This window comes from Rhinolophus sinicus, linkage group LG03 (genome assembly GCF_036562045.2).
Source record: "Rhinolophus sinicus isolate RSC01 linkage group LG03, ASM3656204v1, whole genome shotgun sequence".
NCBI lineage: Eukaryota > Metazoa > Chordata > Mammalia > Chiroptera > Rhinolophidae > Rhinolophus > Rhinolophus sinicus.
The window spans coordinates 115,371,831-115,393,904 of NC_133753.1; the positions used below are offsets into that span (position 1 = coordinate 115,371,831).

General features: G+C 38.9%; 1 protein-coding gene and 1 pseudogene across 2 annotated transcripts in view; one reads left to right on the forward strand and one right to left on the reverse strand.

Annotated features, from left to right (window-relative positions):
* The window catches only part of PRDM6 (PR/SET domain 6), a 96,276-nt gene that overhangs the window by 32,829 nt on the left and 41,373 nt on the right, over positions 1-22,074 (reverse strand). The gene's annotated exons all lie outside the window — the stretch shown is intronic.
* On the forward strand, positions 10,457-12,263 carry LOC109445568 (small ribosomal subunit protein uS10; annotated as a pseudogene).

A 22,074-nucleotide genomic window follows, 5' to 3' on the forward strand; every position in this document is an offset into this window, starting at 1 on the left:
AGCTGAGAACCAATATAGCCCGAGAAGAATGAATAAATTCCTAGATTACATTGTATTTCAAATTAGTGACTTCTTCCAATTCCCAGTTTGGGGATGATAGCAGAGAATGGACACGTTTCATGTGGTGGATACATCGCTACATGAGCAATCTAATAACAGACTTCGTATTTACATTAGATTACACTGTAGTTATTTTGTTGTTGTTTTTTTGTTTTTGTTTTAAGAAGCTGGTTCAAAGATTCAATGTCTCAACCCTGAGTCTGCTGTTGACAGGCCATGCAACACTGAACAAAGTCATCGGTTCCTTAAAAGCTGCTGTTTATCTATAATGGAGCCAAAAATGTTGATGACCCAGCCCTCTGCCCTGTCCTTTCCCTACAAACAAACCTTCCATGAGGACTGCTGATGAAAACAATTATGAGGCATTTTCAGAAGTACAATTCTCCTTTGTACTTCTCGCCAATATCCTCAACAGCGAGGAAAACTCTCTCACATTTATCTGTAGTGGCTGCTACCTTGAGCGTTGGCTCATTTGAACACCAGACACTAGCCAGTCAGTCTTGAAAATGAGTATAAAAAGTGTTTCCTTGTACACGCTTGTTTCAACAATAACCTCCTTAAACTAAGTATATTGTGACTACAGGAATCCTACAATTTTTGCCTGCCTGAGGAAAAGTAGATGGCTCTTTGTCAGGCTTTTTCCAAACATCACACAATGCAGCACATGGCATGAGGTTGAGCCTCCCTGGCTTCAGCTAATACTGGTATTAAATTATGTCACATGAAGCTCTGATGAGACTCCCACGTACCTCATCATAACCCATAACCATGTACCCAATCAGAGTTGAGGAAACTCATTCAACCTTGATTCCCTCAGCCCCTTGAGCCCAGCCATCACCAAATCCAGTTGAATTTGCCTCCTAAACTGTTCAAGTACATCCATCTCTCCCTCTCCACTTAACATCCTTGCCCAAATCAGCTTCCTTTCTCCCCTGAAGTATTGCAACAGTCTCTTCACTGCTCTTCCTGCAGCTCCTTCCGGCCCCTCCAACCTATTCTCCAAACCGTAGCCAAGGTGATCTTTCCAAACACAAATCTGATGACATCTGTTTCACCCAACTCCCCACCCCAAATAAAAAAGCTTCATAAATGTCATAAAATGTCAAGTCACGACAACGTATATTCACAGCATGTGGGATTTCCTCAAAGGGGTCCGTGCCTCCTATCAGTTATTTAGGGAGGCCAAACATGTGTGCCTTTGCATTTGGCTCAAGATAATCCTGGGCCTTTTCTGGTCTGTGCGGTTCTACTCGGTGTTCTTTAAAAGAGAAACAACGGGCCAGAAGGCACTGGTGCCTATTGCTGTCCATTCCTCTAGCAGAAGGAGAATAAAACGTGGTAAACCAGAATACCCCAATGTGAATGCTAAGTAGGAACTAAAGATGATTTCTCTAAAGGCTCTAGGTACTCCTTTGGGCCCTATTATTATTCTCCATCACTAGCTCAACTTTGTTTGCATTTAAGAGCTCAGCTAAAACAAACAAACAATTTAAAAGGGGGTGAAATTCTGCATGTAACTGAACTACACAAGTACACCATGCCTATACCCATCGACTGTACCAGACAGACACTAACTTCTGCCTCCTACGTGAGAAGGAACTACAAGTGGAAACATTTCACAGGTTTCAGTGTAGAGTAGCAGCAACAATTTCAAGTTTAGGAAGTTGTTCTTGGAGGTTGTGTTAACATCTACATTTGTGTGACACTCAAACTGAAATTTTAAGTTAAATTCCTAATAGGTCTAAAAACTTAAGGGATTTAGGAGACGAATTAATGCCAAGCCCAAGAGTTATTTTGTTTTCATTATCTTTGAAAAGATTTAAAATAAGCAGAAAAATATTGAAAATCATGTACAAAGTGTGTAGGCAATCCCCTCAGGACCTGTGAAAATGTTGAAAGGTAAGAAATTTTATTCGTTCAAATACTGATACCAAAGGCAAGAAAGTTAAGTTTAGATGAGGGAAAGATTCGTTCTGAACAAACACTTCAATACAGCATAGTTCTGCTGAAACCTGGACTTTATCCTGAATGAACATGAACTACCAAAGTTTTCATAGTTGCTTTGTTCTTTCTAAGGAAGTCGAACAAATGACCCTCTGGAGGTAGGGAAAATATGTATAAAGAAACACACAAGACACTTGGTAGGAAAAGGGTTTAATTCTGCAATGGAAAAATCCTCAAAACTGTAGAAAGTATATTTGGCATATTTGCTTTAGAAAGCTAGTACCAGCATTGCCAAAATGGAGTATAAAATGGCATAGTCACATTGGAGAACATTTTGGCAATATCGAAATAAAGTTGACAATGCTTATATCCTATGACTCAGCAATTTCACTTCTAGGGAATTACTCCAATGATATCTGATACATGTGCCTAAGGAGACAAGTTCATGGACATTCATATTAGCATTGTTTGCAATAGTAAATAATTAGAATCATCAGAATAAACAAACTGTGGTTTATTTATTCAATAAAATAGTATAAAACATTTAAGATGAATTAACTAGATCTGCTGTATTAAGATCCAGTTGATGTAGATAAATATCAAAACATAATGTTGATTGAGAAAAGCAAGCAGCAGACTGATACATATGATACTGTTTGTTAAAATCTAAAAATATACAAACTCTCTTAATAGTATATTTTATAATAGCATATATTGTAATAAATATAGCAATATATCTATCTCTCTGTACCTATACATATTGTAAAATTCTGAAAAGAAACACTGAAAGAATTAACAATAACTTTATCATAGTACTGCCCTTGGGAAAGAAGAGAATGTTAGAAAAACAAAGGGAACTAACACGTGATTTGAAATGCTTCATTTTTCTTTTAAAAAAATCTGAAGCAATAAATATATAAATAAATAATAAAAATAAATAAAAATCTGAAGCAAATATGGCAAAGTGTTAACACTGACTTTTTTTGTGGCCTGTACATTGGCATTTATATAGTATACTTTGTGCTTTTCTGATTTATTTTTCAAAAAAAATCAAAGGGAGAAAAATAAATAAAAAGAAAAGCTAGCCATTTATTTCTTTGTAGTTTAGTTTTTGCATGCGTTGTTAAAATAGAAAAGTTGACTATTTTACCCAAGGTTAAAAAGTGTCTCTGTGTTATCCTACTGGGGAAATACTTGCAATATGTATCACTACATTATCAGCCACTGATTTTTTGTGTGATTGTTGTTGCTATTTTAAAACCACTGTTTATGGTTTGAATGTTCTCTTTTATCTTGCATCAGTGGGATCAGAAAGTAAACGGAAGGGCTAATTCTTACCTTTTTAAGAGGATTTTTATAGTTTTCAACCCAATAATATTTATTGGGATGCCACATATGTGGTGGAAATAATGATCACACAAGTTCTTGCTCATTACAAACCATACACGGCACTGACTGAAAACCACCACACAAAGGCATTTTTTTTATTGCAATCCTGGATATTATAGAGCACCACTCTGTCCCATGATCTTATTTTCCTAGAACAAAAATCTATTTTAAATGAGAACAGCATGAGTGGAAAATGCACCGATGGTGTGTGTTACAAACGCTGGTCATGAGTGGCTTGTCCAGGGCTTTGTAATTTGTGAACGCTGTCAATTTGCATTAACAATAATAATAATCACAGAAACAATGTAAGCCAGAGACTGACTTGGGTCCATTTTAGCATAATAGCAAGAAAATCATCTTCTGAATGATAAGATTTGTGTATATTGGTGGCTCTGAGCAATCAGTTCCTCTAAAGACAGTTTTGTAAATTAGTGGCTCTCAGGCTGAATTCAGGAAATTGACCAACATTGTTATTCCTCCGTGTTTGAAAAATTTGGAAATTTTATATATTTTCTCATTTTTCTTGGAAAAGCCAAAAGACAGGTCACCCATCTCTGACCATAATCCACTGAAACTGAGGAAAAGAAAGTGCCCCCCTTTAGATCAGCTACGAGCTTTTCTAGTTCCCCGTAGTCCCTACCACTCCCTACTGTCTTACATGCTTCTTACTTCACTCATTTTTTACGTACTTGCTTGGCCTCATTTAAGTTTGTCACCCTAGCTGTAGAGGAATTATTGCTACCCCTGAAAATCAGTCCGTTACAGCTGGGGGCACTTTCAAGGAAAACCCTCCGACCTGGTAGCCTGGAAGCTGCAAACACCTATCACTGCTGTGCTGCCCTGAAGCCATCAGCTGACCGCGAGCCAAACTTTCTGCGCTGTAGCTTTCCAGGGAGTGAGGGAGCTGAGGGAAGCATTCCCTTTTTTCATTTTTACCAGCAGAGGCTTTCAAAGAGATTTTTAAGCAAAGGATCCCCTTTAATTCAATGAAGCCTTAAATATGATTCCACTATGAAAACAGATAAAAAGAAAGTTCACCAGGTACACGCCAGCAGCTCAGCCAACCTCACCCTTGCTCTCTGAGATGGTTCCTAGGACATCACCAAGGGTCTGCAGTGAACTGAAAAGTTGGTGACTTAGACCAAGTGGCAAAATGAGGCCTAGTCTGCAGGCCTCCTCACACCTTTCCATGCCTCTGCCTTCCCACTGGACGTGTGCTGAGGTCTGCGTCGTCTCCTTTAATCCTACAAACACCCAGAAGACAGCCAGCGATCTTAACAAAAGGAACATGGATTATAACGGAAACAGTAACCTGCTCCTCCCAGAACCTAGGTCCCTGAATTTTGGTGAGATTCAAAGGTTTTGTATGAAAGGAATTAGCCGATTTTTAGGGAGTAGGGAAACATCTCAGGCTCCCTCTCCTACGTTTCCACACCTTGGCATATTCCTGCGCCGAGACCCCAGACGCCAGCATTTGATTGTGTACTAAAATGCCAGCCTCCTTCGGCTTTTGCTAAGCAGCTGACGTGAGGGAGCACATTTTATGCCCAAACATCTAACACAGGGCCCAGCACACAGGAGGAACTCAAAACATACTGAAGTGAATTGAACGGAATTCTCCTAATAATTCTACAGCTTCTTAAAAATCTCAGATTTTATTCAAAACTTGAGGAGAAATCACCACTAAATGCAATTAAAACTTCATTCTAAACACTAACAACTTGGGCTTTTTAAGGAAAATAGGACATCCTCCTAACTTCTTTTAATTCTATGAAATGCAAGGGTTAATTTCATATAAGGATTAAAATGCATTAAACAATTACCCCAGTAAAGGGCTGAGAAAAGGTCTTTGCGAGTTTTCCGGTTTGGACCTGAAAACCCAGCATAGTTTTACGTCCTTTCACAACACGTGGAGGGGTCCAGGGAAGAACAGACACAAAGATGATTTCTCAGATCTCCTCTACCCATTGTCCACACTGTCTTTATACGGTCCCACCTGTTCTGTAACACTCATAAAATTAGGGTTTCAATAATCAAGTGTATTAGTAATTTGAGAAACTCAATTGAAAAATACACTGTTTGCCAAGATGGATAAAAAGGTTTCACTGTGAAATTCCTCTGTGTCGGGAGGCAGCGGTGCAATATTTTGTGCCTGTGGATAGCTATGGGCTACAAAACCATTTTGACTGTGAAAGGTGAAAACCAGAATACCTCTGTTGCTAAATAAACAATTCCACTTTTAATAAGTATGGTTGGTAGTGGAAAGTTTCTGAAGTATTATCAGTGAATACATACCCGGGACGTGACCGGAGAGGGTAAAGTGCAGAGGCTAACAGCACCCACATGGATGTCGGCTCCCATACCTATGAGCTATCATTGTGGCACCACCTCAGGTGGCCATGTGACTTCGGGCAGTTACTTAACTTCTTGAGGAAACCGAGACCTTCTTTGAAAAAATTGGTGCTAATAATAATTCCTATGTCAAAGGGCTGATATAAAAATCAAATGAGCTTATATATGTAAAGGACTTAAATTGGCTCTGGGAACACAGTAAGAGGCCAAAGAGCATTAACTATCCTTAGGCCATCACTATAATTATATGGGAAATGTCAGCCTTCTTGGGGCTGCTGACAACAAGACAGTATGTGCAGTGTATGCCAACTCATTTTTGCTAAGGTTACCAGAACATAAGCTCAATGAGGGCAGAAATGCATTTTAAATATTTTTGAAATTTACCCATAAGTACTTTACACATGGCTTAGTACATACCAGGACATCAACTTTTGTTGTGAGAGAGAGAGAAACTGGGATGACATAAGGGACGTATAGGAGTAAACCAGTCATCCTAATTTGTGTTTTTATTTCCCAGATGAGTCTATCAAAAAACAAAACAAAATATTAAAAACACTGGATGAATATGAACACTACCTAGAGAACAGTACGGAAGCATCTCTTCAGTCCTACATTTTCCATTTTGTAGATTTAATCAGTCTTCAGTGTAACACAGTGCTATAAAAATGTCATCCAAGAGACACATGCAGCCATCGCCCCCTTAAGAGCATTCCTGGAGCATATCTGTAACTAACAGGTAGTCATTACAAGTGTTTTAATTATTGTGGCTTCAGCACAGCAACAGACCTCTCACTGAACATCACTGAACATGCAGGATTGCTTGACCTCTGAAGCCACTGACATTTCTGGCCAGAGGAGGCCCCAACTTATAGCGCCTCAGTGCTACATGAACAACAGACATGTTTAAGGCAGGTGAGCCATCGGTGCAATCCAGTGTGCCCGGATGATGACAAGGGGACATCTGTGTGTGGCAGTGTGGACCATCAGATCCATAGGGAGCCCTTTCAGCCAGGGCCTCCAGGCTCTGCTTCCCACGTTGGAGAGGAAGACAGCAGAACCACACACTACTGTGGTCTCTTAACCCCTTCACTTTTCAACTTTCCAATCAAGCTACATCCGGGTGTGAGAAGACAGACCCCGAAGCAATACCCTTAAAAATGAGTGAGATGACCTGCCTTCACCTGAACACAAAGTAAGAACAACAGCTAAAGACTAGGTCATACACATTTGTGTGGGATTTTTGTTTATAAAATACTTTCACAAGCTAATCTGAGCCTTACAACTGACCTGAAAGGTAGGTTGGAACATTATTCCATTTCATAGGTTAAGAAACGTTGGGCTGAGAAGGTTAAACGACTTGCCCGCCATCATACAGGTGGTGAGTGTGACAAGGACGTACCCTCCCGAACCACAGGCCGTCGTGTTGTTGCTTTTTTCTCACATTCCATCAGGGAGAAATAGTAGAGCTTTCTCCTTAAAAGCATGTGAAATTCTCCCAATGAGGGCCATGAAAAAGTTCACAATGATTAACAATGTCATATATCAAATTTCTATTTTCAGAGTAAATGTCAATTGAGTGAGAATTACTTAATCTGTTAGCAAAAATTACACAAAGCAACCACGCAATGGATAAAGACACAGCTCCCCAATATTGTGTAAAACCATTTTCCTTCCACTGGCAATGTGCCATGCTGACCAGGAAAGGCAAAAAAGTGGGCAAGGCGTAAGTCCATTGATAAAGATGTGTACTTTACAATAAAAGCCTCTTTATTAAAGCAAATACTATCTAGTGTGGCCATATTTATTTGTGGTCAGTTTTTCAAATTTTTTCGCAAATATATAGTACTATAGGTTTTTGGTGTGTTTTTTTTTCACTTCAATGATTTCTCCTTCCTCCCTCTATTAGATACAATAACAGCTTATTTTGTTGTTATTATATTTCTAATAAGAAAACTCTTTCCCCTCACTCTGGTTTGGAATATTTTGGAATGTTTGGAATGCCAAGATTTTGAGACGAGGTTTCAAAAGTCAAGTAATAAACACCCCATAAAATAAATGAGTAATGGTTATATACACCATTGCTGTATTTTAAGTAATGCTGATATAAAGCTATATACTGTACTTTGTCAATTCACATTCATCAAGTCCCAGAAATATTAGAAAATCATTAGAGGTTTATGTTGAGCTTGCAGATAATACTAACATATAAGTCAAGACTGAAATATGGTAATCAGAAAAACAGTTGAAAAGTGTCAATACACTGTAAAACACCCATGGTAGGGTGCGTGAAGCCCACATCAGAGAGCCAGCCATGTGAAGAAATTAAAATGGGTATTTTGGTCACACTGGGTCAGCTGCTGCTAAGTGTCAGGCTAGCAGAAGAGAGTGGGTGACTCAGGATTCCAGCACAGAGATCCAGGAGCTCCCAAGAGCTGCTGGGCATTTGGTGAGTCCCACTTATCTCCAGGGATGGCGGCGGCCATCAATACAAAGCCTGCCATCCATCAATCTGGAGTCCTCTTCAGACATCCTCTGTCTGCTGATCAGAGGAAGACTTTGGGGAATTAGGCTTCCATTATCAGGAGTTTGTCTGTGATCTGAACGAGCCACTGAACCTTTAACTTTTCACTTGGCAGAAGCATATATGCTGGAAAAGTCCTGACAGTTCATTCATTTTGTTCTATCCTAGAGCCAGCTGATGTCTGACTGGTGAGACCCGCCCTCTTTGATGTTGTACTCTTTTGAGAGTGCCCTGCTGTGAAAAAAATTTTATCCATCCAAATTAAAGAGAAATATTTCTGCATCCAGCTGTTAGCTGTGACATGTTTGCCATTTTTCAGGGCACTGGCTGGGTGCCATCCACAGGCTCTGCTGCAAACCTCTTTTTCCCTCTCCTCCGTTGCAGTAATACTATCCACAGTGCACAACTGTCTCCAGTGTCCATACAACATCAACACTCAAAGGGAAAATACTGCTAATCCTACATGACTAAGAACAGCCTCAGAAATATTTTCATGCCACCCTTTCTCTTTTCATTTCTTTTTTTTTTTATATCAATGTCTTTTACAAATTGTAAAATTCTTTGACACAATCCAACCACTTAAAAATTGTTTCAGTTTGGTTTATTAAAAATCCCGTTTTAATTAACATAACCAACAAGCAGTCCTGACCTCTATTAAATATATTTACAAATGAAATGAACTTAGGTCTTGTGAAAATTTGTTTCACATGTACTGAGTCTACAGTTTAAAATGGACATTTATTCAGTGGAGAGAACCCTGTGTAAAAAAAGAAGAAAAACTCTCATGAAAGCTTGAATAAACATTTAGATCTAAGTAATCAAGAAAGCCCGTATCTTCTCATATTTATTAAGTGCCATTGGGGGCTTATAAAGATTGCTGCAATGAACTGTGTGTATTATAAACAAAGGGCAGCTCACATTACTACCAAGTATTTCCCCACGTACTGAGATGACAGAGGAGAACGGCTCAGTTCCCAGTGAGCCTCCCATATTCCGGCCTTTCTCAGTCTTCTCTCTCATTTTCACTTTTGCTGAGGAGGAAAGGGATCAGTCGGAACTAGATCTCAGCATTTAGCAGCAGAGACTCCTGCCTTGAGACTCATCTCAGACTGACTAGCAACCATGCACAGCTATTCACCATCTTTTCTCTCGTCAGTAAAGGTGGGTCGTGAAAAAAATAAACATCAAAAACAGGCTATGTGTGAGAAAGTATCAATTTTGGAAAATAAACCACAGGGAAATCTGAATTAACACGCTCCTCCACGCGGAAAAACAGAGCCTTAGTTTTCCACCAAACAAGAACGGGGACCAACATTTTGTTAAAATAATTCTAGAAATATTACCGGTGTGAGCTGATGGGATTTGCACATTATCCATAATAGTACACCAAATAGTTCTGCACTTGAAAACTGTAAAATCGCGCATTAAAGCTATTGCACACGCTGTGGCACACCCTTGAATTCTCCATATGGTTCATGAAATGCATCTTACGGAATACTATTTAACCCTTACCGTAGTGGAAATGTGGGGCTTATAAATTTTAGTGGGTGTAACACTACATAGACCTTGGTGAAAACTATTACTCATTTGACACTTCAGCACGGTGGCTAATGAAGAATACGATTTCCAAGGAGAAGCTTGGACCGAAGCCTAGGTGCAAACTGCTATGTTAGACAGAATCATATTAAATATTTACAAGGTAGTAAGTAGGGAATATCCCTAAAAAAGTCAGACGGAGGCTACTTCCATGTATGTGCAGACACACACACACACACACACACACACACACACACACACACACTGCGCCCTAGAACTCACCAGCTTTTTTTAGTAAGAAATTTCTGAAGACACAAAATATTTGTCCCAATGAAGTAATGGTTTCCTATGGTTTTACTTCTTTGCAGAGCAGTCTACAGCTTTATTTCTTTGCTGAAATGTGTCACTCTTTAAATTATTATGTTTTCCTAAGTGTACGACATTCTTTTCCTAACCACACCAATAAAGTGTGATTGTCAGACACACTTTATTAAGGGGAAAGCGACCATCTGCCCAGGGTAGAAAACAGATCTTAAATAATTTAGATTTTCAGATCTTAAATAATTTAGAAGACACTCCTTACGTCACATCGGGACGGTACTGAGCTTGCACTCATTTCCCAATTTACACCATCCTGCCCTGGGTCCTAGGACAATGGCAGAGACGGAATCAACTCTCAAATTCACGGTGCTCCAGAAAGTGAGAGTGTGAGGGGCACAACTGGCCTAGACCAGGCATGTCCCTTGGGAGAGCCCCCTGAAGTTGCTCTCCTCCCAACATAAGTGCTTACAGGAAAAACCTACTGGAATTCCAAGTTTGTGCTGGGAACAAGAGACATGGAGAGATGGATTTTGGCTTCTCTGAACCATTTTTTCTTAAAGGAAGGGTTGCACCGCTGTGCAGAGGACTGAACAAGCACACTGGTTTGCCACAGTTCTCCTCCCCATCAAGATGTAGGAGATGAGGTACTGAAGATAGAAGGTGATGGCAGTAGCTTTAAAGGTAGACTTTCTGACCTCCCAGAAGGCATTCTTTCAACAAACATTTAGTAAGCAGCTACTATGTGCCAGTCACTGCTTAACACAAACCATCAAAAACTTAAGATCCAGGCCTTGCCTTCAAGTAATTGACAGTTCATGAGAAGAGATACACACATAAACAAATCAGAAGACATTTATTCTGGCACCACAATCTGTAGATTTTCCCATCCCAACTTTGACATTTGATGTCTAGAATGGGTTCCTAAGTGTGGGAGGGTCATCCATTCCAATTTTACAAACAGGACATCAGGACTTAAAGCGAAAGTTAAAGCTAGTGATTTACACAAATTCTGGACTGTGAAGGTGGCATTAAGTAAATGTTTGATTAAAATCTGCCAAACTATAACCTCAATGAGGCAAAGATAAAAATCTGTCTTGTTTGCTATCGTACCCCTGGTACCTAGTGTTGAATAAATGTCTGTTGGTTGGCTGGTTGGGTGGTTGGTTGGTTTCGTGGGTGGGAGAGTGGGTGGGTGGATGGATGGATGGATGGGTGGGTACGTAGACAAAAGGATGGACAGTTACAAGGATACAGATGAAAGGATAGGATAACTTCTAGGTATGCAAGCGAAGGGCTGGACCATGCCTCTTTGCTGTCTGGGCAGGTCAACAGAGTTAGAGGAGAACTGAATATCCAACTGGGAGAATTTTAAGGGATGCAATGATACCTGAAAAAGGGTGCTTTGCCTCACTGGCTAAAATTATTATTTTCCCCCCTTAGTTCTTGTTTCTTTTTTTTTTTTTTTTTCAGCTGTATTGAGGTATAATTAACAAATAAAATTGTAAGGTATTCAAAGTTACATTGTGGTGATTTGGTGTATGTATACATTGTGAAAGGATCCCCCCTCCATATAATTAGTTAACACAGCCCTCACCTCTCACATATTTATCTATTATTTGGTGAGAACATTTAAGTTCCTTTAAAAATGCCCAACAACTCTTGGAGGAGGATGGTCACAGCTAACGCGGAGCTCCATTCCGCCCACTCCTGCACCTGACTCACCGCTATTCGCTATTCGCTCTCACTGAGGAACTGGTTGGTCAGGAAACATGCTGCAGCTCTGGCTTTTAAAGACACTGGAAAGACACCCATGGAACCAGAAGTGGTGATTCACCGAATTACAATGACTCTAACCAGCTGCAACGTAAAATCCTCAGAGAAGGTGTGTGCTGACTTGATCAGAAGCACAAAAGAAAAGAATCTCAAAGTGCAAGGACCAGTTGGGATGCCAACCAAGACTCTGAGCATCACTACAAGGAAAATTCCCCATGGGGAAGGTTCTAAGCCTTAGGAATGTTTTCAGATGAAGATCCACAAGCAACTCATTGACTCGCACAGTTCTTCTAAGATTGTGAAGCGGATTATTTTCATTAGTATTGAACCAGGAGGCGAGGTTGAAGTCACCATTGCAGATGCTTAAATCAAGCTTTTTAATAAACTATCAATTATTTTTTTAAAAAAATGCCCAATAGTCTCTGCAGAATTGAGGCCGCTGCAAAGCACCTGGATGGAGATTTCAGTCAGTCGCGTGGCACATACCTGCCTCTCTGCCAATGTTGGTCTCTCCTCCCATCCCAACCCCCAAAACTGTCCCTGTTGAGGGTTACTGTTACTCTCCCTAGTCTTCCCTTTCGGTGACTCTTTTTCTACCCTCCACAGTTACTCCTAGCTGTGAACCTAGGTCAACGTGCTACTCCTGGAAAAGAACAGTTGCATTTTGAGATTTATCTTCAAGGGAGACAAGAAAGGGGGCATAAAGCTCTTTTAAAGAAATTCAAAGTACCATAATAAGGGCTGAAGTCCTCCTGGGGAGGACAAATGACCATTCCTGGGACCCTTGCTATGGCATAGATGGTCCATTTGGGTCCTTGTAGCGATCCAGGGTGAGGCCGCTGACTGTGCTGCTGCATTTCCAGGACAAGAGCTTCTGCAGAAGGGTGGGAGTCAGAGGGAAAGGCAGGGGACTCTGGTAACGGGCAAACCCAGCTCCTCCTGCAGAAGAGTTTTCTGTGGATCCTCTCCAGGGGTGCCAGCAGGGCCACTCTGCCTTACATTCATAAAGACCTTCCAATTTAGACCTTTGAAGTCATTTTCAAATGAGGTTATAAATACAATCCCAGAGATAGACTGACAGGATTAAAAGGAGGCCTTCTTTGCACACTCTCAACTTGGGTCCTTTGACCAGACCACACTGCCTGTAGTGAGCCATAAATTAACATTTTTATAAATCCTGTAACTAACTTATGAATAGCACAATTATATGTTTCTGGTATTAAAAGTATTAAGTTGTTAAAGGTAAACATTTAAAGTATACCCCTGTTTTTGTAACCCTGTTTTGGCATTTTTTTTTCATTTTTCCATATATCAAGGGCCTCAAAAAATGGAAGTGGCCCAGGCCTCTAAACAGCCCTGGTGTGGGCTTGTTGATAAAGTTCCTTTCACATAGTTGGGCCAGACCGGCTGGCAAGTGTGTAGCCGGCACTGGGACACGGTGCTTTCTTACAGAGAGACAGCCCTGTGTTTCTGGATAAGTAGTCAAGTCCACAAAGCATGATTCCCCGGAAATCCAACCAAGAGATCCAGTAAACCTGACCGTCTGGGGCATGAGGATTGCAAATCCTCTGGTTAGGAGAGGTATAACTAATGTCAACACCCAAGAAAAGCAACCACCTAATTACCACATTGTTATAACTTGTATGCTCCCTAATTTTTAGGCAAGACTTAGGATTCTCTTCTTTCCACAGGAAGCATCTGTGGGCTGAAAGAAAAGAAAGCAATCTCTTACACTGGGGTCCAAAGAGAGGTTTCAGACAAGGCTACAAACACTCTGGAATTTCAAGAAAATGACGTACAAGGTGTGATCAAACAACACCGTGAATGTTTAAACAACAACAAAAAATTATTACACTTAAAGATACATTGCCATTAATCCCCCTCAAAATACTCCCCCTCACTTTGAACACATTTATCCCATCATTGTTGCCACTTTCTGAAGCAGTTCTGGAAGTCCACTTTCATGAGTGTCTTTAGTTGCGCTGTCGTGGCTGCCTCGATGTCCTGAATTGATTCAAAATGTTTACCTTTCATGATCAGTTTGACTTTGGGGAAGAGCCAGACATTACACGGTGCCAGATCCGGTGAATAAGGTGGATAAGAACACTCGGTCATGTTTTTATTTGACAGAAATTGCCGTATACCAGAAACAATGTGTGACAAGGAGAGTTGTCATGATGGAGGATGATTTTCGGCACACTTTAAAGCACACCTTCTCTCAACCATAGCTCACATCCAACTGACTGCACCAAACAAGTTGAAACTTATCACACACTGTTACTAAGGTTCGATGTACCACTTCCCATATTCAAGATCCCTGCTTTTCTGTTGATGGCACTCGGCAGCAGCAGTCACCTTATTTGTTGATCACAACGGAAAGGCTCCATGTCACACATCACTGCTGGTACGGCAATTTCTGTCAAATAAAAACATTACGGTGTGTCCTCATCCATCTTATTCACTGGATCTGGCACTGTGCGACTTCTGGCTCTTCCCCAAAGTCAAAATGACCATGAAAGGTAAACATTTTGAGTCGATTCAGGACATCAAGGCAGCTATGACAGCACAACTAAAGACACTCATGTAAGAGGACTTCCAGAACTGCTTCAGAAAGTGGCAAGAATGATGGGATAAGTGTGTTTGAAGTGAGGGGGAGTATTTTAAGGGGGATTAATAGCAATGGTCTTTTACTATAATAATTTTTTTTTCAATTTAAACATTCACTACATTTTTTGAGCCTACCGCGTATGTGCATATAAGTAATCTGGGAAGAAGGTCCATAGAGTTTAGCAGATTCTAAAAGGGGGTATGTTTTTACACACACACACTACTGCCAAATTCCATATATTCTGAAAGAAGGAGAGTATTGAATGAAAAAATGGAGATAAGAACATGAGTGGATGAGCTAGAATTCTAGGGGTGTTTTATGTATGTTTGAGGAGGTACTCTTCAAAGACTGACAGGTTTCTTTGGTCCCTGAATTTCCTGATCTCATTCTCATTTCCTCCTCTTTGGCTTCCTAGGTTCCTTTTACTGTACTTTCATTTTGTATTTGATTGTAATTGTGTTTTGATGCATTGATTTTGCCTAAATCTCTGACCACATTTCCAGGACCACTAGAAAAGTCAACTGGAATAGAGTCCTTTGGTTGGTTTCTTTCATAAGACAGATATTTTTTGGTTAGAGACCATGTGAGTGGGCCAGATTGTATCAGGTGGCTCAGTGTTGCAGCTTTGTGGACATTGACCACTGCCTATTCTGAATTTGGTAAGTCAGTGGTTAATACAACAAAGCATTGATTCCCTCTCAGCTTTGAGCAAACCCTTTGATGCCACCATTTTTTCCTACTAAAAAGAAAGCATGTAATCACATTAAATCAGCCCATCTAATGGAACCACTTGCTTTGTAACATGTAAATGTTTCATAAATTAAAGCATTGTTTATCTTTCTCTGGCTTATGCCTTTATAGTTCCTAGTTTATTCATTGGTAGATGGGCTACAAATTAGGAATCCTGGGTTCTAATTCTTACTTGGGCGGTATTAACTTTATAACGTAGGCAACTCAGTTAACCTGACTCTCCATGTCCTCCCGTGTGAAGTATGACATTAAATTAGATGTTCTTTGAGATTCTCAGCCCAAATTCTATGATCTCCTGAATTAATGACTATGTAAATATGTCTTACATATAAGTACTTGGCTGCTGGAACCCAGAAGGATAAAAGCCATAACACAACCATTTCGAGTACATATAAAAATATTTTGACGCTCAATAAGGGGGGTAGAAGAGCATAACCATAAATCACACACTTTTTTTTATTAGACCTGTGCAAATTTAATTATAATTTATACCTTTCAAGCTATAGAGTATAACTAAGTCGAGAATAAACTCTTACACAGTTATACTTTTTAAAATTCCACATAACTGAAAGTAAACTCAATTGTACAAATGTGTAATGGATAAACTTAGATTTCAGTGAAATGGAGACCCGGTAATGGAGCAGAATCAGACAGACTGGGTCTGAATCTTGGATTCAGCAATTAGGAGCTGTGTCATTGTGGGCAAAACACTTATCTCATTTGTAAGTTGAGGAAGGTGTTAATGTAACTTCAAAGAGTTTTTGCGAGGATGAAATGAGATAATCCATATACGTGTCTGACACATAGTAAGTGCTCAATAAATAGCACCATTATCGTTGCTTTTTACTGGTGGGTTTGGGTTTTCCTTTCCAAGACAAATTTCCTTCTTCGGTATTTCTGAAAGACTTCAGTATTTCTTCAGTATTTCTGAAAAACTAAGTACAAAAGAAAGTGACAGAATGTTCAATCCTTGCATGTTGTGTGTTAAGTGGAACTGGGCAGGAATCAAATCTCAGCTGTGTGACTTTAAGCAAATTACTTAATATCTCCAGTTTGATCCTAATGTGTAAAAAGACAATAACACCTGAGAGTGTCCAAGGATTTAGAGAAATAAGGAATATAAAGGGCTGAGAACAGTGACTGAGATGCAGCTACAAAAGAGTATTCCTAGAAAATAAAAATTTTGTTTTCCTATAGTTTAGTGATCCCATTATGTTAAATACTAAAAGTGCCAAATAATAACAAATTCTGAAAAACTTCTATATAATTGTTTTGCATTAAAAATATAAATGCCAATGTATTCAAATATTAATGGAGACACATTCAAACTTGAAAATAAATTTCCAAATCATTTCACTTTTACCTCATTGGATCACACTATATTTTTTAAGTTAAAGTAAACATTTAAAGGGAAAAATCATATTACTCCTATATGCTCAAAACAATCAGAATTTGGTGTATATATATGTTACAGAACAATTCTGAGCTTGGGATATCATTACTCAAAACTGGGTTATAAAACCATGGAAGTAAAATTATGAGAAGCTTCACAGAACTTCTACTTTTCTCTGTCTCAATAGAAATATGCAGTTTCAATAATCATCCTTGTAAAGACTACCAGAATTACCCCTAAAAAATAATTGACTTCATGTTTACTAAAATATTTAACCTAGAATTTGAGGTTCAATTTTAAAAAGTGGATGTGTCTGATGAAAGACTAGGCCAATAAACAACTCTAGAAACAATAATACTTATCACTAAAATTTATTTAAGAATTAACAACTTGCCTTCTCTTGATCAGTTAAACCCTTTACAAACCAAAGTCCCAGCAAGAGTAAATGCACATGACATTTCCATGTACCAGAGGGAAGATGGAATACAAAGATTCTGTCTCATTCATGAAACCCATTTCTTAGACCTCTGTTCTCATTAGAAAGCAAAAGTATGTAGCCTTACCAAGATATGTCATTTTTTATTAGGTAAGAGTATTTTGTTCCATAAACTATCCTTGCCTTTCTTTTGTAATAAATTAAATACATGTCAAATTCTAAATGACATAATTAAAACGCAACAAATATCTTTTATTTTCCTTAAATTTAATAATTTTCTCTTGCTTAGAAGCTGCATGAATCTTGGCTAGTTTGTACAGTTTTGCTTTCAAGGATGTAATGTAAAAACTGGAGCTGTTACCTCATGTAAATAAATTTCAAAGATGGTATTAATATAAAAACTATATCATATAACCCTAAAATTTTAAGATAGCTGCCATGGTAATAACCAGCTTATTTTTCCAAACAAACATATATTTCACCATGTCATTTTGAACTTTTTCTGAACTTTTTTTTTTTTAAAGAAAGAAAACTACAATTGAGACCAAATGTTTTGTGAAAGAAAATACAGACAAGTCGATTTGGCAAAGCACAGATAATTTCAGATTAAAGATGTTACTGTATCTTAGAACATAACCCATTTTTCCATAAGCCACAGTAATTATTATTTAATTATGACATAATTATGATCTGACGTTATGATGTCATTAGGAAGTCTATGAGCTTACAGTAGTGCTTAGAATATTTTTGAATGGTTTGAGACCAGCTATAACTACCAATTACACAATTCCTTTTTTTAAAAAACCATCGAAGGCAGGGCATACTGCAGTTTGTGATAAGGGCTACTATTATGTCAGCATCTTTTCCCAAATTGTGAAAACGAAGTCAATTATTTTTTAGGGTTAATTCTGGTAGTTGTTACAAGGGTGATAACAGAAATTAAGTATTTCTATTGAGGTAGAGAAAAGTACAAAGGCTGTCAAGCTTCTCATGATGGTACTTCCTTGGTTTTATAATTCAGTTTTGAATAATTATATCATACGAAGGCCATTCTGGCAGCATCCTCTGTGCTACCCATCTTGCCTCCTTCCAGGTCGTGCTCCCCCATCACCCAGCTCAACCCTCATCCTCCTCGTTCCTATTTAGTTCAACTCATGTGGTTCCAGAATCTCTGTCTTTTTTCAATTCAACTCTGTGCCTATAATAAACCGAAAGTTCCGATAGCCCCCCATTTTAAGCACTGGCTGGATCAGTTAATAAAATCAAAACAGTAGATACAGTGATTTTATAGAAATAAGTCACCAGGGTCCAACACAGCCTGCACAACACTGAGTGAAGCTGGGTCAGCAAAGCTGGGTTCGGCATATGCCAATACAGAAACGATTCTCCAATGACCCTTTCAAGAACAGCAAAGACACTATGGCCTCCACTGTTCACATCTTCCTCTCGCTCAAGCTCACCATGCAAAAAACAAAATTGAAAAAAAAACAAAATTAAAAAAAAATGGATGCTAATTTAACAACACAATGACAAGTCATAACTTTCACTAAATATTATCTGTAAATTACAGGCTGTACTCCTTCTGATTGACCACATGAGAAGATCGGTTCGCAGACCATCTGGAAAAGGAGGCTTTAAGAACCTACCAAGAAATTCCATTATTATACTTTAAAACTGATTTGGGCCAGGCTAAGTCCCTAGTTTGAGGTAGAATCAACAACCTCTCCTTTTTCTTATTTGTCCAAGAACTGCAAATTTAATGTTTGAATTTTTATTTACTTAAAAAATGACCTAGTGTACTTTAAAAAGTGGGGGGAGGGGACAGGGGTCAGTAAGAGAGCAGCACACGTGTCCAATGGCTTCCCTCCATGCCTTCAAAAACAACCAACAGCACAAACAACTGAAACAACGCCAAACACTTGTTAGCCAATATGCCCCAATTTTGGACATTCTGATTATGTCTGCTATGTGTTAAGCAAATGTGACATATAAAAATCCAAATTTCCAAAAGGAGTGCTTTTTCTTGAAAAAGACTTAACTAGTTTTCCTTAGAACACCCAACTTCCTCAGAGTTCTAAAGAATGATTTGAATAACACAAATTCCAAGTATTTATAACATTTCAAAAATATAGCTACTGTGTGAAGTAGGGCTTACCTGTGTGTACACACAGATAAAGAGAGATGACATAGGGGCTGAACCATCTTGGCAGAAAGTGAATGAGTAAATGTTCGTATGCGTGTGATAAGATAACCCGCCCGCTATCAGAACCATTCCTGACATTTTGGTTTTCATATCTGCCTTTTCCCTCTAAAGTGCGTTTCACACTTCCCCCAATGTGGTGCAACTGCCAACAACTACTGCTTCTTTCTGCAATTAGGATTCCAGAACAGTATGTCACATGGCTAACCAATATTCACTTGTGCTCTGATTTTTTTTTTTTTTAAGTTACTAGAATAGAAAAAACTCAGGCCTAAGAAGTGCCTTATCTTTGGACATAGGTATAATCATAAATTTAAAAAACATCTTCAATTATAGAAAAGCATGTGGGCTCTCAAGCCGAAAGGGATCGGGAGAACCTGGAATAGGCCGGATACCCCATACCTGAGTATCAGCATTGATAATTTTCACTTTATCTTTACACTATCTGTACCATCATGTACTTAATATTCTTCTTTAAATGACTTTAAATCAATTTTTCACATTAGCCTCACCATAACCAATAACATTTATAAAATTGTGGGTTTGATGTACTAGATGCAAGTAATTGCAAGCTCTGTGGATCTCCTGGTTTGCTCATGCATGAGTAAAATGTCAGGGTAATGTCAAGTCTCTTCTAAATTCAAAATTTTGATGTTCCCAGGACTCCTAGAATGATTTGCAGAGTCACCTCGTCCAGTAAATCAGAGCAGAACCAGATCCAGACTTTGGGTTTCTGGACTCGCAATTTAGTGCTCCTTTGTCCTCATCACTGTGCACACAAAAGTGCAAGTGACTGGGCAATGAGCATGCTGGGAAATGACAGCAAACGTGTATCTAGTGATTACCTTGTGCCAGAGACGGTTCCAAGGACGCACCATATTATACCTTAATGCTCACAACCATCCATTCACATGTTTCACAGATAACAAACTGAGGCATGAAGAGAAGTAACCGGCACAAGATTATACAATTGGTTAGAAAGTGACGTAGCTGGGAATTGGAGTCCCAGGAGACTGGCTGCAGAGTGTGGGCTTCGTCACTACACCATTCTACAAATTTGGGGTGCCTCTCAGCCGCTACGGTTCCCATGCACATTTTACTGGCAGAACTCTGAGCATGTGAAGAGACAGTGGGACGGATGGAGAGAGAGAACACCAAAAAAATAGTATCAAAGTGAATGACAGCTGGAAAATGATAAGAAAACGGAAAAGAAATACACAGCAACATGTATTCTTTTGCCTAAATTCAGCATATATAAGATCAGCAATATTAAACATTTTAACAGTACCACGAGTAACAACGACAAAAAATCCAAATAACATTGTATCCCAGCCTCTTCCCTCCCAAAAAAGGATTACAATTAAAAAGAAACAGTGCGGCCAAAATGTCCCAAAATAAAGTCAAATGTACTAAAGTATATGCGTAACCTGCTATATTTTACTACCTACTTAAATAGCTTCTAATTTGTTTTTTTTTTTTTTTCTTTTCACGTTTTCATTCTTTCTACAAAAGAATAGAAAATAATAACAATTAGAAACACTTTGATTTCCCTCTTGGGTATCTACTTTGTAAAACAGTCTACTGAATTCGGTTAATAACATCGTATATTTCACTGCCATTCTGGACCATCATGAACCCCATAAACACATTAAAACAGGGCAGAAATAAAATAGAAGTGGTGTGATTCACTTTAGGCCTATGTAGTTCATGTTACACCATACAACGTGCCAAAAAATACATTCAAAATTGTAGTCATATGATCATAGCCTTAAAACTTGTAAATGGAATGATTTCCAAAAGGAGATAAAAGTCTGAGTTCAGAGTGGGACAGAGCTGGCAACAATAGCCTTATAATTTAAATCTTCCCTGAAACTCTCACCAGAAACCTAGTTAATCGCACTTCACAGAGACCTCTGCAAAATGCATACATGTGTAGCAGAACAGTGAGATTTCGCCAAACAAGGAAGTTTCATTTTTACTGTAAGATCTTAGACCACCTGCAAATATAATTTTAGTGCTTTAATTTCCTTTACTTAGTAAGAGTGAAAAATAAAAACTTTTTTAAAATATCCGAAGGCAGTGTGACAGTTAACAAAACAAACGAATGAAACTCTAAAATAATGATGTTGAACTCTGCTGTCCAAATAGATGGGTCTGGTTATTTTAGTATTTCTGTAACATGGATAAATATATGTGTTTGGGGGTGTGTGTGTGTGTGTGTGAAACGTGTATGAATAGATTCTCAGGAATTTGAAAATTCATCCTAAATTCAGCAGCTTGAGATGACTTAACGAGTTGGATAACGGGATACAGAAACTTTAATTCTTAAATTATTTGTTTTATTTCAAAGCAATCAGGAGCGGTTCACCAGCTTTAGATATAGTTTAGTGGCTTAGAAGTAATTCCCGGGGAGCTGGCCTAGGGAGTCGAAAGTGGTTTGGGGTAACGTTGCATCACCTACACCCTGTCTATAGCAGCCATTAATGGACACAGCCGAACGTTGAATTAAATCCACAGTCTTTACTCCGAAGCTGAACCACAGCCCGGGAACGTGCACACAGAAGAGCCACCTTGGGGGAGACATTCCTACGATCACTCCTGCAGCCAGGGATGCCTTTGTGCTTTATTTTTGTCTTGGGGGACCAGGCTTAGCTTTTGTAGCATGGTGAGTTTCACAATCCTATCTCTATTTCCTTAAAGATTTGCCCCTAACACTTTTATCTGAGTTGCTGATTTCTAAGCAAGCCTTCCTCGGATAGGAGGAGCAAAAGGTTTTAAATGCACACAGGCT